Genomic DNA, 6,882 nt, shown 5'->3' with positions numbered 1-6,882 from the left:
TCCGCAGCGGGTGAGAGAACTACCACACACGGACCCCTCCGGTCCGAAAGAGCGTCCCCGGGAGCGGGGATTCACGAACAAAGAGCCCCGCGGGGAGCCCCCGCAGCTCTCGGATCGCCAGATGGAGCGTGTCGAGCCCATGCCCCACACCCGCGCTATTGAAACCAATTAATTACCCAGCCCAGCGCTCACTTAATGACTGAGCAGCCCCCGGTCTTCAGGGCTCTGCCCCATCCCCGAGTCTTCGGGCACCGCCAGGGCAGAGGGAAGGACTCCAGAGAGAAGCCGCATCTGTAAGAAGTTTATTTCGTGGTGCAGGGTTACTAAAGAAGACGAGGTATGTTTTAATACACGAGGTGTGTTGACATAACCAAGCCCAGGCCTTTGTGCATGTTCTTTATTGCATGTTTGTACAAACCACGCTGAGATTGATGTGTTTTCCTCCCTTCGCTCTGTATTTCTTGGTACAGTGTTATGACCAAGATCCTTACGGTAGCTTTCATTTAGATAGAAGACAATAGTATCTGCTGTAACCATTTAAGCCTTGAAATTCCACTAGATACCTCAAATAAATCAGATTTTTTGCTTTGGTTCTTCTTTTAGCGTCTTTATATCTGCTAAAGCATCACCTCATAGAGTGGTTTGGGTTGGAAGGGACCTTAAAGATCAGCTCAGATGTTCTGAAGTCAGGACACGTCCCTGAGATTTCAAACCAGCTTTTCACTGGCTGCCAATGTGCTCTCACATCTGGGGAGCAGAACAGCCTCGTACTTCCAGGTCAAATGAAGGCTGACACAAGGCCTGGCAGGTTTTGCTCACTCTCTTCGCTATTTCACAAAACATCCTTCGCAGCTGGTTTGAGGCTCAGGCTGACACATTCAGCCAGAGGGGAGCCAGAGATGTCAGTGATAAGCCCAATCCTGAATTCGTGCAGACTGTTCCACTGAGACACCAGGAACACAGTTGAATTCCACAGTAAATGGTGTCAATTTGAGTTCAAACACAGGAACATGGGGCATTTTTAAATCAAAGGGCAGGCAGTTCAGAATATCCAAACTCCACAATGCCCACATTGGAAGCAAAGAGAAAGTTACCCCTGCTCCATGCTTTAGCAGCAAAAACCTTGGGCAGGTTTCCTTTCCTGGAGGAAGAGGAGACGGATCTTCCCAGACCTGCAGTAACCCTGACATGCTCAGCTGCACTCAAGTGCCTGCCATGTCCTGAAGCCGCAGCACAGACTTAGTCCCAGGGTTCAGTCTTGACCCCTTCTCATCAAGGTCTGAGACCCAGTTCATACAAGCTACTTCAGTCCCTCAAATATGACTTTTAAGCCCTCTTTCTGTGTGCTCCTATAACCTCATGTATGTGTTTTCTGTTGTGCAACTGTCTGCTCAGGCTGGATGATTCTGCTTCCTCCAGGTAATCCGAGGCTGATTGCAATAACTGCAGTTTCCTCACGTTCTCAGGGAGCCACTTTCTTCACTAGGATCTACACTGCTGAAACCCTCCTCCCAGCCCTCCACCTTGTGCTGCCACAGTGCCAACAACTCCAGGTTTTCCTGAGCCACTGTTGTTTTTCACACTACATCTCCATTCTCTCTCAAAGCAAGTGTTAACACCAGCTTGGGGAATTGGCTCCATCTGTGCTGGCCTGCAACAACTAGCAATTTCCACAGGCATTCCAGTGAAGACAAAGGCCCCAGAGCTTCATTAGCCCCAAAGTGAAATGCTTCCAGCTGTGATTGACGTAGCTCTATCCATGCACATCTCCATGCCAGAGCATTTTAGTGGAACTACTCACTGGTGGGTGCAGCACAGATGAATTGTTCACTAAGTCAATAGTGAACCATTGCCCCAGTTTTATTCCACAGGTGACAAGCTTCCACTGGTACATGACTTTGAGCCATAAAAAGTAAACACCTTGGGGTTACTAAGAGTCCTATGACACACCTAAAACTAGTTAGATATTTCCATCTGAGCCAAACATGAACTGGGCTAACAGTCTACCTGGGTTTTCCTTATGTGGGAAATGTGTGGAGTTTGTATTTTCTTAACAACTCTGCACAAAAGGATTAAGCATAAACGTTTACAATATCCTTTATTTTGTCTGGCAGAGGACTCCTGTTTCTCAATCAAATAAAGCTCAGGAAATCCACAGCAGTGATCTACTAGGGGGATAGTTGAATCTCTCCAGAGTAACTAAAGAAGAGGTACAAAGCAAGCACCCCAGCAGTCCAATACAACTGTGGGCTGTAGCTGCTTGAAGCTCCTTACAAGTTTGTTGTCAAATAAAGCAGGGGCATGACATGAAGATACTTTCTATATAAGCTGTAGTTGTGAATTAGGTGAGTGTCCACCAGGACCCAAGTTGGACCATTCCAGAACGAGATGTTGCCCGAGAGCCGGGACCGAGCGCTGCTGCGGGGCGTTTTCCACTCAGATTTGGTGGTCCCATCGTGGAAGGCTCTGCGTGCCGGCGATGCCCAGCACCAGCTCTGTGCTCTGGCTCCTCGGCGGTGGGAGCAGGGGCAGCACGTTTGCAGCGCGCACTGTGTGCTCCCGGACACCGGAGAGCCCTCGGCACAAGGCAGTGCGCAGGAGCTTGAGGTGGCTGCTGTGGGTGAAGCTGGGGTGACCTGCCTTGTTGATGGCACCGTCCCAGAGGTGTCCGGGTGTAAGGGCCAGCCACCTAAACACCTCCTGTAATACCTTGAAAAGAAAACTTCACTGAAATACTTACTAACGCGTACTCTGGTAAAGCTTGACAAGTCCTGACACTATGCACCCAGCTGATTCCATTGCAGTGACCATCAAACCACAGCAACACAAACCAGGACAACGTTCAAAACGTACAAAAGACAAAATGAACACACGAACACTGACCTCGCCAAAGCCCAAGAGCTGAGTGAGCTCCCCAGTGAAACACTGCCTGACATACCCCAGGCAGCTCCCACAACCCCTCCCTAAATGCCCTGGGGCAGGGGTGCGCTGAACCACCAGCTGGGATTAAAGAGGCAGGATGAGAAACAGGCTGTTACAGTTTCTGTCTGGTGTCTGTAGCACAGAGGGGGTCAACAAGAGAAACTGATTCTTCAATAAAACAAAAACAACAGCCTTTACTCCAGGATATGGGCACCGGACAGGAGAGGCCGATGGAGTTTCAGGTGGGAAAGTGAAGAGAGAGCAGTGCTGGTGGCACCATTGTGGAGCTCACCGCGTGTAGAAGATGCCCAGCACCAGCTTTCTGTCGTGGCTCTTCAGCAGTGGTGGGATGTTCCCACTCCATGAGCCGTGCTCTAGGACACCCAAGAGCGGGCACTGGAGAGGCAGTACTCAGATGGAGTTCTGATTTGAGGTGGGAACGAGGAGCAAGAGCAATGCTGGTGGCACCGCCGTGCAGCTTTGCAGCGTTGCGGGCTGCGTTTTGCAGCCCCGGTGTCCCTGGAGCTGTAGGCTTTGTGGATCTCTGAACCCGAACCCTAAACCTAACCCTAATCTAAGCAGCCACCGCAGAGATGATGGCTAAATGGCAGCACCACGACTGGGCCATTTGGGAAGGTTGTGGAAGAAGCAATGTTTTTGCTGTGCCAGGCTCCTCCAGGCACACCTCTTGCAGCTGCAGTGTCCCTGGCACTGTAGGCTTTGTGGATCTCTGAACCCTAAACCTAATTTAAGCCACCGCTGTGGAGACGAGGCCTACAGGATCTCTGAACCCTAAACCTAATTTAAGCCGCCGCCGTGGAGACAAGGCCTACATCCCAAGTACCATGGCTGGGACAGATGAAAAAGGTATAGGAGCTCACCGCCTGCAGAAGATGCCCAGCACCAGCTCTCTGACCTGGCTCCTTGGCTGTGGGAGCAGGGGCCGGGCGTTCTCATTCTGAGCTGTGCTCCAGGGTACCCGAGAGCAGGCACTAGAGATGAGAGGCAGCAGGCAGGTGGGAAGTCGAGGAGTGAGGGCAATGCTGGTGGCACCGTTGCAGAGCTCTGTGTGTTTAGAAGATGTACAGCAGCAGCTTCCTGTCCTATCTCGTTATGTGTGGGAACACGGGCTGAATGTTTGGACTGTTCTGCAGTCAGTTCTTTGCTGTTCCTCTACTTTTTAGGTGGCTTTGAGCTGTCTGAGCTTTATGGTTTGAGTTTTTACTTTTACAGCAGCTGAGGTTTTTCCAGAGTATTTCTGGATGACTTTAATCTCGGCAACATATATAACAGTCACCATCTCTATATTGAGGGTTCTGGTTTCAGGTTAGCAGCGTAGCACTGGTTGTACAGGGAGGGTGAGAGGGGCTGGAAGTGAGCTGGGTTCTGGGACCCCTGACCTGGGCCAGGTGACCCCCCCGGGGCCGGGCTGGTGCCGGGGCTGCACTTGGAGGTCGCCCATGCTCAGGCACATCCTCCACGGTGACGTGCCCACCTTGGCCTTGGTCCAGACAGGTTTTGGGTGGCTGCTTGTTCCTTCTCTGCTCACTGAAGCTGAGCTCGGCTGGATGGTAAACCTTCAAACAAGATCAGCGGGATCACAAACCAGCTTTCAGACAGTCAGTGTGAAACATGGGCTCCACAATGACCTGCACAAAGTGAGCTCTGGAACGATGCCACCCCTGATTTGGCCCCTAAAACTCCACCTGCGTACTGCCCCTCCAGTGACTGTACTCGGGTGCCCTGGAGCACACCTCTGAGAGTGCCAGTGTCCAGCCCCTGCTCCAACACCTAAGGTGCCAGGACAGAAAGCTGGTGCTGGGCATCACCTCCACACTGTGGGCTCCGCAGTGGTGCCGCGAACATGGTAATGTTTCAATAAATACCAAAAATGAACAGCACAAAATATCACAAGGCTTAAGAGCTACGGAAGACAAAACAAACACCAGACAACTAACCCTGGTGAAGACCAAGAGCTACATGAGCTCCCTACTGAAACACTGGGCCTCGTATACCCCAGGTAACACCCACAACCCCTGGGGCAGCGGTGGGATGAAGCGCCAGGAAGGGTAAAAGGGGCAGGATGAGCAATAACCTCTTTTTTTAATGTTTAATGTCTGTAGCACACAAAAGGGTCAAAGAGAGAAAATGATCATTCAAGAAAGCTAAAACACCATCACTTCCTCCAGGACTACACCTGCTGGCTCAGCAATGTGATAGGAAGGTAAAAAATCCACTCTGCTTTGTATGGCCAAAGGTACAAAAACATGAGTGTGCTTCTACCCCATGCAAAAGCCCAGCACTGGCTTCTTGTCCTGGCTGGTCAAGTGGAGTTTTAGGTGGCAAACAGGGACGAGTTACCATGTTGGTGGCACCGTTCCGGAGGTTTCCAGGTGTAGGAATTAAGCTGATATTTCCATAAGTCCTCACAAACCCCACTAGATTATTTCTGGTGGGCTTCACCTACAGAAGGAGCAGTGTGAGGAGTGGGAGCAATGTGCTCACGGGTGGGCTTGGTTACCCTCACCAGCCTCCAGAAGGTTCTCTGAAGCTGTTGATTGTTCTGGGGGGGTTGGGCTTGCAGAGGGAGGTGTGCAGGGAGCTGGGTTAATTTTATTGTGTTTTCCTGAGATGGGAAGTATGAGTTGAATTTGGGTTTGCTTTGGGAAGAAAGTAACTCTGGTTTGTTGGGGTGCTGGGGTTTTCTGATGTACATGAGCTTCTCGACTTCTCCACTTGCTGCCTTGAGCCTTCTGTGTGAGGGAGAGTTTAGTGCTGCCTTCTTCCTTGAGGACTAAGAACAGCAGCATGGCAGGGAAAGGAGGTAAGGAGGACTGGAGGGGATTTGCATGCTGCCCTTTCAGTGGGATGAAGAGAGAAAGTTGGCTCTTTTCTGAAGGTCTTAAACCTCTGGATAATTAATTGTCCTGAGGGTACCCAGTGATGGTGCCCTTCTTGGAGCAGGCTTTCTCTGTGCCCTGTGCTGTGGGGTGGGTAGCCAGTAGGTTACGTGCTTTAGAGTCTGGTTGTGCTTCCTATTAGTGTGAATGATGCATTAGCACCAGGCAATGACCAAATGCATGTTGAGTCTTTGTTAATAGATGCTTTTTGCTTTGCTAAGTGGTCCCTGCTCCTTGCACTGAAACATGTGGGAGTCTGAAATAAAGACGTGCAGCTCCATGCCTGTGGTTGTTACTAACAGCACTGACTTGCTGGCCCCAAAACCCCTTTTGCTCTCCTTCTCCTTTAAACAGTCTGTACATCCTTTGGACTGTGCCTTGCTTACAGCGTGAGCTCTATCTAACCATGATCTTGTGTTTCAGAGCCTTTCACGTGAGTAGCTGGTGTCACTGCCACCATTTACAAGGAGAGAGAAATAAGCACAGAGCAGACAGGTAACACGATGAAAGCTTCAAAACAATCTGTGGAGGAACTTAGCCTGAGACCTTTCACGAGTCCTGTGCTTCCTCTGCTCGTCCTCAGCTGCTGCCCCGGCTGTGACGGCCCAAAACAGAAGGAAAGATAATTCTCACTGGCTACCCTGGTGCTGTAGAAACAAGTGCCTGGGCCAGAGGGCTGATGAGATCTCATCTGCATCTGGCCTCAGCCTGCCTTGGGCCCCCTTGCTCTGCCTGTGAGAGGGGAAACTGAGGCACAGAGCTGCTGGGTCACCTCCAGGGCTTGCAAGGTCCCTGCTGGTGCCAGCATCAGGTAGGTGCCTGTTGGAAATTGCAGCGCTTGTAGTGAAAGGTACTGGGTGGCAGAGCAGGTCCTTGCTCACATTGGGCATACACGTAACAGCAGGTATATTCCTGCAAAACCTTCATCTTGGGCTTGGGATCAGAGGAGGATTCAGGATGTGTCCTTGTAAAGCCCTGCTCTGGGTCCTTTTCAAGCTCTCCATCTCTCCCCTTAGAGCTTTTCTGGAATGATTTCTGTGGTCTGTGCCTCACTTTCCCT

The sequence above is a fragment of the Nestor notabilis genome, unplaced genomic scaffold, assembly GCF_000696875.1.
Source record: "Nestor notabilis isolate BGI_N333 unplaced genomic scaffold, ASM69687v1 scaffold5740, whole genome shotgun sequence".
Lineage (NCBI taxonomy): Eukaryota > Metazoa > Chordata > Aves > Psittaciformes > Psittacidae > Nestor > Nestor notabilis.
The sequence above is the reverse complement of the archived record's forward strand: the minus strand, read 5'-3'. Positions refer to the sequence as shown.